The sequence below is a fragment of the Crocodylus porosus genome, unplaced genomic scaffold, assembly GCF_001723895.1.
Source record: "Crocodylus porosus isolate Cpor-Errol unplaced genomic scaffold, CroPor_comp1, whole genome shotgun sequence".
NCBI lineage: Eukaryota > Metazoa > Chordata > Crocodylia > Crocodylidae > Crocodylus > Crocodylus porosus.
In genome coordinates, this window is record NW_017728906.1 from 168957234 (window position 1) to 168967622 (window position 10389).

The following is a 10389-nucleotide window of genomic DNA, read 5'->3' on the forward strand; positions in this document are numbered from 1 at the left end:
CATGTATATGTGCTTTACCTCCCAGTGTCTTGAACAGCATCCCCAAAGCTGGGGTTAACATATATGAATTAAGAAGGGAGAGAGATACAAGTTTTGGCCACTTGTTGGTAATTAAAAAACATACAAATCTTCCCCAAACCCAAACAACTTGCCATGTGAGAAGCTTCTCTATCCCAGACTTTAGAATAGTGGTTCTCAGTGGTTCTCGGTGCAAGTGGCCCCTTGCACAGGGGCCAGGTGGGGAAGAGGGAGCATTTACCGCCTTGTACAGTGGAGCTGGGATGAGCAATCGCTTATCTCTTAATGCCCCATGGTATGGTTGAAAGGATCTCATGGCATTTCAGGGTACTATGGATCCCTGGTTGCGAATCACTGCTTTAGAGAGAATGCTGGCATTGAATCCTCCCCATCTTGGTTGCAAGAGTGTTGTGAAAATCTCCAAACCCTTTCTTTCCCATAGATAACTTGTAGAATCACAGATGAAATATGGAAACAAACCATTTTGCATTCAAATCTGATGTCATTTATTTGTGAATTTAAATATCTCCAGGAAATATTTTCTTATGATCATTTAAGACTAAAAAATAGATAGCAGGGTCACTCTGTTGTCTGCACAAATGTTGCCAATTTTGCTATTTGGTTAAGGAGTAGGGGACATTAGTTTATGTGATGGCTGATTGCCTGGAAAAAGGAGTAACTGGGAAAATACAGACACTTTGGGCCATAGCACTTATGCTTAGTTTAACCTGATGACAAAGGATATTGCCTCCTCTTAATTCATTGTGGTTGATTAACTTGGAACAACTACATGAAAGAGACAAACTTTTCATTTTTCAGAAGGGGTCTAATTTCCCTTGATAAAGCATTTTGACATGACGAATGTGTGTCCTAGAAGCACCATCTCCAAGGTTTCCTTCAGCTTGAGAAATAGGCTCCATACTCATGACTGCTTCTTTTTCAGTCCCAAATGACTCTTCACACTAAAAAAAGCACATGCTTCTTTTTTACATGCAGAGTAAATGACTTAATCTATACTGCTTGACAGTAAACTTCTTGTATCAGGTATTAGTCATGGTTCCAAATGTTTTCACTTCTGCACCTCAATATAAGTTATATAATGGACACTATTAAATTATGTGCCATATTAAATGATTAATCTGTAATGCCAATCTATGTAATGGCTGTGGCTCTTTTGATTTTTTTCAGGTTTGTGTAGTTTATGTTTTCATATGAGTTTACATTAACCAGAAGTCCCATGAGACTATTTTGGGGCATTTTCAAAATCCCCACTGCAGTCTTTTTATTCCAGTAATACACAGTTGTATCCACAGCAAACAAGTAAATTATGAATTTTAAAGATTTAGTAACAGAATTTTACCCAAACTTCTACTTTGATAAAATAATGGATCTATAATTGAAAACATGGAGATGCTATTTCAATTTCAATTAATTGTTAACTTTTCAAGTCTATGCACCTTTAATTAGATATCTAAAGCCCCACTTTAACTGCTTAGCAGAGGCAGAGCCCTCAGCTCGTGCAAAGTCCCAGGAAGTTGGTGGGATTTTACATAGAGATTTCCCAGTGTAGAGTACTTTGATAAGGAGCTACATAAGTATTTAAATAATTAAATCAGGTTTTAGATGCTTAGAGGAACTAAATGTATGAAGCAGAATAATCTCATGGCTAAGGAACTGGAGTTGGACGCAGGAAAACTGGGTTAAATTTCTGGGCTCCATGAGAAACTTCCACTGTATATTTAGGCAAGTCACATGATCTTAGCAGGCATCCATTCACAATTTTCTGCTTTGATGTATCAGCTTCCCAATCTTGTCTGTTTTGTATGTTCAAAGATTTATCCTCTCCTCTGTACTTCTGTACAGCATCTGGAAGAGTGGGGCTCTAAGATCAGCTGGGGACACATGGGGTTACCACAATACCTGTAAAATAATATAAAGCTCAATGGAGAGTTTTTAAATTAAGGTAGTCTTTTAAGTTTTAGAAATTGGCCTTACATTGTGTATAGGTGTATATGTAATGCTGTTAAGCTTACACTGCTTTGGCTCCACTTCCAACCTCCTGCTCCCTTCCCCTTCCCCACCATATAAACATCACATACCACCAAAGGCTCCTTTACTTAAGTAAAAGAAACTTCCTTTTCAGAAAGAGCTCAGTTATTAGACTTATAAATAAATTTGGCAATAGGAATCCCAATCCAAGTCTTACTTCTCCTAAAGAAATGATTTACCTCCTTATTTTTTGTGCCTTGTAAAGTAGGCCCAATCTGGATTACTTCTGGAAATGTAGTTGCCTGAATTCTGATTTAGTCTTACTTAGCTGCTTCTGCAGCCAAACCAGGTCTGGCTGTTAGAGCTTGTCTTCACTGTAGCGTTAGCTTGAGGTATAACTCAGGCATTGCCACTAACCTAATTTCTGCACTCCCACAAAAATCTTTGACTCAAGCGGTGCTTTAAATTCCAGGTAGAGTTGGTTGAAACTCAAGTAACTATTGCTAATGCTCAAGTTATCTGTCCAGTGTGAATGCAACCACAAACTACAGCTTGAGTTAGTACAACTCATCAGCTGCTGCTCTAGTTGCCTTTTGCTGCTAACCAAATTACTTGGTATAACAAGTAAAAACATACAGTATGGAACTTAATGTCTGGGTTTGCCTTGCTAGATTTTCCAAGTATCTTCTGGTTGTCTCCTCCCTCAGAAAGTGACCCTAGTCTGTTACCGTTCATGAGCTATACAGGGAATCCTCCTGAGCCTAGGTTCCCCCGGTTACTTCTTGTCACAGTTACAGAATTATGTCACCTCACATCAAGGCTGTGCAACATCTGTGCTGCCCGTCGCACTTCAGGAGTCTGACTTGGAATATATTCCACACAGATTTGTATAGCCCTGGTGCTGTAGGGTGTGATAGTCAGTTGGAAACAAAATAACAACACTTTGCAAAACAATCACTGGGAAAAGGCACAATAAGAGATACTACTAGATGGTATTGCATCTTTTCATTTTTTTCCCAACTTTATTAAACAACACTTCTTACAATTATTTTTCTACCAAGACGAGAATAAACATATTTAATAACCATAATACATAGTCAGCATAATGCAGTCCCAGATAATGCATTTAATAAATAATACTGACCAGGCTTGTGAGACCTAATACTCAATGGCCATATCTACAAATGTGCTTTACTACTGTGCTGAGTAGGCTAATTACCTGTGGAGTAAAGCATGACTGCCTACACATGTGACAGTATTAGGCTGCAGTAAATTAATTCTGCCATAAAATAGTGCTGTAAGGGACAGTACTATCTTATGGCAGGGTAATTTACTGCAGTTAAAAGCACGTGTAGATGCTGACTGCTGATGAAAACTCCTGCCTGCTGCCTGGACACACAGCTCTGCACTTTCAGCACCCTTGTGATCCAGCTAGCCTGATGCTGCCACCAGAAGCCTGGGGATGGTGTAAATTGATCCGCCCCAATTCAAATTGCTGCTGTCCTGGGTGTGCATGTAGATGGTGCGCTTGGGCATAATTTACTCCTGCTCAAACTGCTCCAGAGTTTATTGCTTCAAATTAATTGCACATGGAGATGCACCCAATGAAACATAGAAAGAGCCAGTAAAGAACTATTTCAACATTGAAGCTGTCTTGTTGCAATTTCTTCCCTAGCTTAAATGGGAAGAAGGACTATTTCACCCCAAGTATTGTGAATGAAAAATCATGGCAGTTTAAAAACTTCTCAGTAATCTTTAGCTAGAATATTATGCTTACTAGTGATGTCCTCCACTGCCCTAGCCTGAAGTCTCATGATGGTTCATAAATATAGTGTAACAAGGTAATTGTTCTGGCACATTTTCCTGGGATGACACAAGAGCAAATTATTATTCATTCTGTTAATACTTCAAAACCGTATGCTAAATATAGTATTGCAACACTAGAATCCCTCCCAAAACAATTCCCTAGAGAGCAATTTCTGAGATTATTTTTATCTGCTTAACTTCCCTCCTCCCCCCAGGATTTCCCATAGTTCTGTATTTATTGTGAAGAAATGGCAGCTTTTCTGTAGTTAGGGCTGAAGACTTAGCTCCTATTTTTTGGCTTGCAATAACGTGAGTAGGTTTTCTGTTTGTCAGGGTATGCTAGGGTCAGAACTGAAAGTGAATTAGTGCACAGCAGCATATCAGGTTTCGTTTGTACTGCTCCTTTCTGTGTAGGCAAGTAGTAAAACAAAAGAAGATTTATTATTATTTAAGCATTTTACAGTGGCATTTGTAGGGTGCTATCAAGGAACTGGCTTATGTTACAATATAATAGTTATTACTGACTCAAGTTAAAATTAAATTAGAGAGAGAACATGAACCATGCAGTGAGAAAGGAAAAAAAACAAGGTTGATTTTTTTTTTTTTGTGCCTTTAAATTTTTTGTTTACTATTATTACTAGTCAATGTCCTTCTTTCAGTATTTGCAGATTGATATCTAAATGTAGAAGCGCACATCAGCTCTCTCTCCAGGCAGAAGAGCAAAGTTTCAGCCCTTAAATAATTCAGGTGGACCACAGCCACTTATAAATATGGCTTACTCTTGGGATATAATGGAGCCATATGATGGGACAGACTAGAAATATTGATTAGAGATAAAATGGATAAACCCATAGTAAATGTTTTTAGCAATAAGGCTTACATTATATAACACACTTTAGGGCAAAGCAGATATTTTATTTGAATAAGCTATTTTCACAACCTTGACTGCCTCAATTATAATTAAAAGTAAGTATAAATAGAATCATTATGATTTTCTCTTAAATGGTTTCCTTCAAGAAAATGACACTTGCCTTTTTATGGTGCTATAGATGGAATTCAAGTAAGGGATTAACTGAACCAAATTCTACCCTAATCCTCATTTCCACTATTATAATTAGGAGGGAAATAGTGGGGGAAAAATTTAATCCATAAAATTGTCTTGTATCTGGGTTTGCATTGTCAAAACTAACAGTTTGGTGAAAACTGTTTTCATGTTTTCTCTAAAAAGAAGAGACTCTCCCCTCAGTAAATGCTTACGTTAACAGTGACAGATTTAATTTCAAATATCATGAAACAAGTTTAATAAATTCATCAATATACTTTACTGTTCAGTAAAGCACATTTGACACATTCTAGCCACTAAAACCTAGAAACCTGTAATCCCAAATGTGAAATGCTTTAGCAATCTTTATTTAAAAAAAAACCTTTTGCATAACTATTGTTCTAGAAATCAGGTAGAAACAAATATAATGCATTTACTGTGTTATAGTACATTACTTTTTGTTAGTAGTGCTTTGTCTTAAATCTGAATGTGCTGTTTGAGTCATGTTAATTGCCTGCCAACACTGCAGATTCTTAGCAGCTGCAGTTGTAGATCATAAGATCTACAATCTACAGTGCTTCCTGTTGCATTAGTAAGGCAATTATATTTGTTTCTTATCACATTATTCCCACTCTTCCTCTCTCCGGACATCTTCTCACCTGTTTATGCACACCAATATCCCTTGTTGGATATGAAAGTGGTCAGTATCTTCCGACATAATAGATACCTATGTCAAGAGTCGTTTTAGAGAGCTACAATTAAGCTTAGTAGTTCTGAAACCTACAGAGTTTTTCATTTTCAAGGAAATAGCCATTCTGAAGATTGCTTTAATTTCATTTTATAAAAATATGTCAATGTTATAAATGGCCCTGTTAATTTTACATTCACACCCTGTGATTTTGTTTTATATATCTTGATTGCAACTCCCACTTCCTATAATGCTAGCCAAACCAAATTATTTTTTACAGATACCTAGATTTAAAGAAAAAGCTTTCCTATATATTGCTATTTTAAAATGTCATTCTTGATTGAAAAATAGCTGTAATATACCACTGTAGTTTTTCTAAGTTTATGATGTCAAACATTTCAATGTCAGCCATTCTTAGTGTACTTGTAAAAGCTGGGTCTTTGAAATGCATTATTTGCCCTGGGTTCTGAGAATCAAGTGGGATTCTTTTATTCTTAGGTAGCAAAGTCTGTATGCCAGACTTTGTGTGTGTGGTACCCTTTTCTTCAGTATGTTTGCGTGGTATAATGACATAGTAAATGAATTCACTCTCCTAGAACTGTATTTTCAGCTACTGTAACAGGAGTAACAGTCACAACTGATGATTGTCATGTAGGCCACACACAGATGTCCTTTTTGTTGTGAGATCAGTGGTGCTGGGACACATCCTGGCACAACTGAGCCAATTGATTGGCAGGTACAGATGTTGCCCAGAGCTGTTATCCCACAGAACTGGGCCCCTGTAGCTCCTGGGGCTTCAGGGGATAAATCTTGCAGGACAATGGACCCAGGGTATCTGACCTTGACTTGGGGTGTGTGTCTGCAAGCATGGAGTGAGGAACTATAGAGGGTTCCCTTGCTCTGTAGCATGAAATGTATTTCATGTTGTAGAGGCTGCTCCCTGCATGCAGACATGCTCCGTGGGGTGAAGAGGGGCCAAGATTGGGACAGAAGCAGTGGCTTGTGGGATGCCTGGGTCTCTTATTTCTCCATGTTGCAAAGGACAGTCATTGAGATGCCCTTTACAACATCTTGGGACAAACTGGGTGCTGACAGACACGCAGGCCTCTGCTCTAACTCATGATGCTTTCCATAAAGCATCATGAGTTAGTGTCCCCCCTGACCGATAGGTTGCAGTGGGGGGGAAGGGAGGGGCAGGATTGACCTCCACTTTGGAGCTGATTAAGCCTGAGGAGCCTGTTTACAGCCTCTCTCCCCTAGCTCTGCTCCACTGCTTTTTTGCTGTGGTGCTGTCTGCAGGAGAGAAGGAGAAATAGCTGTGGATTGGGGTTTGCCTGGCCTGAGCTGGAGTGGGGTCTGTAAGGCAGGAGAGCTCCAGTCCATGTACCCTCTCTCTCCCCCTGAAAACCTAGCCCACAGCTCAATCCCACTCCCCTCCCTTCCTGCAGATAGCACTGGGGCAGGGCGGGGCTGGGCTGCATAAGCCAAGCCCTGATCATGTGACAGATTGACCCTAGAGAAGTTCTTTAATGCTCTCCAGACTGGAGTGCCGTCATTTGATTCCACACTTGATGAGGGTTAATTTGTTGCACTGTCAGCCATTTTTAAAATGCTTTGTAGCTATGTAAAAGCATGGCTATAGAGCTCTTTCAAGGGAACAATTGTGCAACAAAAGTAACTACTACCTGTGCCCAGTATTACCACATTATTTTGTGGCAGCAGTTTTTGGGCTTTGTCTCAGGACTCCTGTGAGGTACATCTAAATGGGAGGAGTTCTGCCCCACCACAAACAGGACATCTGTTTCTACCCTGAAGTCAGCAGACGGTTCTGAATACTCGGAAAGAATACATCTGTTATGTCAGTGCACTTTTTGTATCATCACTTTTCAAGGAATAGTCCTTATTTACAGATGTTTATCCATTGTTTGGGTTTCAGGAGAAAAGTTTAATCAAGGGTGCTGCTGATATAGACAAAAGATAAAAAGCTTGGTTACAGATAGCAGGGTGCTTCGCATCAATTTTTTAACAAGGAAAATTTATACCATCCATGCATTGCCAGTCAGTTGTTGAGATGTTACTGACCGAATTAACTATAGTGGAGATTTCTATCTTTATACATCAGGGATGCTCAACCCAGATGAGACCCATGGGGCACCCCAAGGGTGGGATGGGCTGGGGTGATCCAGCGTGGGACCACGGCTGTGGGTGCAATACGGCATGTAGAACAAGTGCACGTTCCAGCACGCATTGGACTGGGCCCACAGGCTGGATCCATCCTATAGAACCATCTGTCATCACTCATCTGGCTTGTTGATGCATGGCTGGGCACCACTGATATATGCAGCTTTATGTTTTAAATAGGTTTCTTCAGATTAATATCCTGTCTTGACATTGTAAAAGAGACTGTTGCCTTCCACAGAGTTTGAGAGAATTCTCTTTGCATCTAGCGTCAACAATACAGTGTTTTCTTTGCCCTTGGTCTTGTTTGAAATCCTTTCCTTCCCTTTCTGTTTTGGGAAGAACTTCAGAATAAAACTCACAATGTAAAGTCTTAACTTCACTAGAGTCAATGAGAGACTTGCCATGGTGTTCAAGGAGGTTAGGATTTAACCCATGAATCCAGAGGTGGTTAGCTTTGTTAGTCTGAAGTCAGGCAGAAGGTACGGTAGGTCTTTTAAGGTTTTTTTTTTTTTTTTTTGACAGTCCATGTCTAGATATGATGAAGTAGGTTGTTGCCTTGCTGAGGCAGTTAGTTTGGTACTACCGTGCCCTACCCTCTATGCATCAGTTTTACAATGAGTCTCTGATAGCTACAAACATGGAACATCAGAGCATCAGGGATGGTTAATCAAAAATGGAAAGAAGAGAGTGAGAAGTGGAAAATGAAGAATGAAATAAAGATAAAGATGAGAGGATAATAAACAACACCTTGGATAGAAAGTATTCTGAATGTCCCAGGGGGGATAAGGTGAAATTAAAAGAGGAAAATTTGGTTTGAATATCAGGAACTGTTTTTTGCTGGTAAGATCTGAGGGTGAGGAATATTCTCCCAAAGGAACAAGAGACTCCACCATTTGGGATATTTAAAAATTACAAAGACTTTCTAGAAAAAATTGGCTGTCTACTTTCAACAACACGGTTCAGGGCTGTGACTCCAAAAGTGACTAGCTTTTGTGGAGCAAAGTCCAGGAAACAGTTCAAGCAAGGCACTCCACTTACAGAAGTGCAAGTAGTTTATATTTCCAGCCGCTGCAGCCACTAGAGTGCAGCAGTGCAGATAACTGAATTAGCTCAACAGAGCAGCAGGCCTGAGTGGAGTTTTATATGAAGACAGCAGTACTGTGTGGTTCAATACTGCCTATGCAGTGTCAGGCAGCGTTATACTGTGTCCTCTCTGCAGACTTAGCAGGACTTTTTCTGCTGTTCAGCTGAGAACCAATTATAGTCCTGTTTTAGGATGTCCTTGGGGACGCCAGCCTTGAAATTTGGTACTGCCCTGCAGAGCTGTTCCTAGGGTTGTGCGGGGTATATCAGCCTGTGCAGGGCCTATGCGGCACTGACCACGGGGCCCCCCAAAGCACAGGGCCCAATTCGTGCCCCCCCCCGTCCTGGGACAGCCCCGCTACCCTGAAAAATCTGGGATCGTTGATCACTTTAGTAAATCCAGAGTGTAGGGAAACACCTACTGGAACTATTTAATAAATTTCCTCACCTGGAGGAAGAGTGATTTAGACTGGGTGACTCCATGCTCGACTGTGATTGTTTTTGTGAACTTTTGTGCACATATAGAGGTGTCTAACTCTTCACCCTACATTGATTGTTTAGGTGCCTAATACACAGCTGTAGATTCTGCTACAGACCTTTGCAGATCTGACCTAAATCCATTGGGTAAAGACATATGAAATTCCTAAACTTCTTGGGCGTGTCCCCATGAGTGGGAATGTATGTTTGTCCTGGGCTAAACAGCAGCAGCACAATGTGGTCCATTGCTACTTGTCCCTGGGAAACGCCCATGCCACAGGCACGTAGCACATTGCCTGAGGTGGGGCAGGGGAGGCTGTGGCCAGGAACTGTGCTGGCCCCAGCAGCCTTACTTGGGGTCCTGGGAGCTGCAGCTGCGGTGATTGATTCTGCAGCAGGAAGCTGGGCCAGCACCTGGCGCATGGTTTTGGGTGGTGTGCACAGCTGCCACATGCACTGCCCTGCTTTTTTAAGGCACAGACTTGTTTGACCCCAGGCTCTATTGGGGTCGAAATCCCACTCCCCCTCCAATGCTGCAAATTAGCAGTGGGGGGAATGCCTGCATGTGTGGTGCTGCGGACGAGTCTGCGCTCATCTGGATGCCCCCCTTATGGGCAAATTCTTACTCCCATATATGACATGAACACATAGCAGGAAGTACCGATACCAGTTCCTTGATCTTTTTTCAGCAGTTGGTGTAATAATGAACTCTACCAGCTTTCTGAAACTGGATGATAATGAATTTATGAAGGCTAGGGTTTTTGTGGGTGATATCTTTAATCAGTATCATGACATAGATTTAGACAAGCTTTGGAACTCGAAGCATTCTTCATTGGGTCTGAAGGGAGAAGGAGGCACAGGGATGGTTAATTACAAGCAGTGTGGATGCTATGAAATGGGAGAAGAGAACAATTCCTAGGGGTAGCAGACAAACAATTAACAGAAGAAAAGACAGCTTGACTGGTGGAAGATCAAGACCTTTTAAAAGGGAAAACAGTCGTTTTCACTCGTAGCATCAAGGAAGAATTGCAGGAGCCAGATGGATTGTAGTGTATGTGTCAGTGTCAGTGTCAGCAATGTTTCTGTGTCCCCCAGCAGTGTGTGT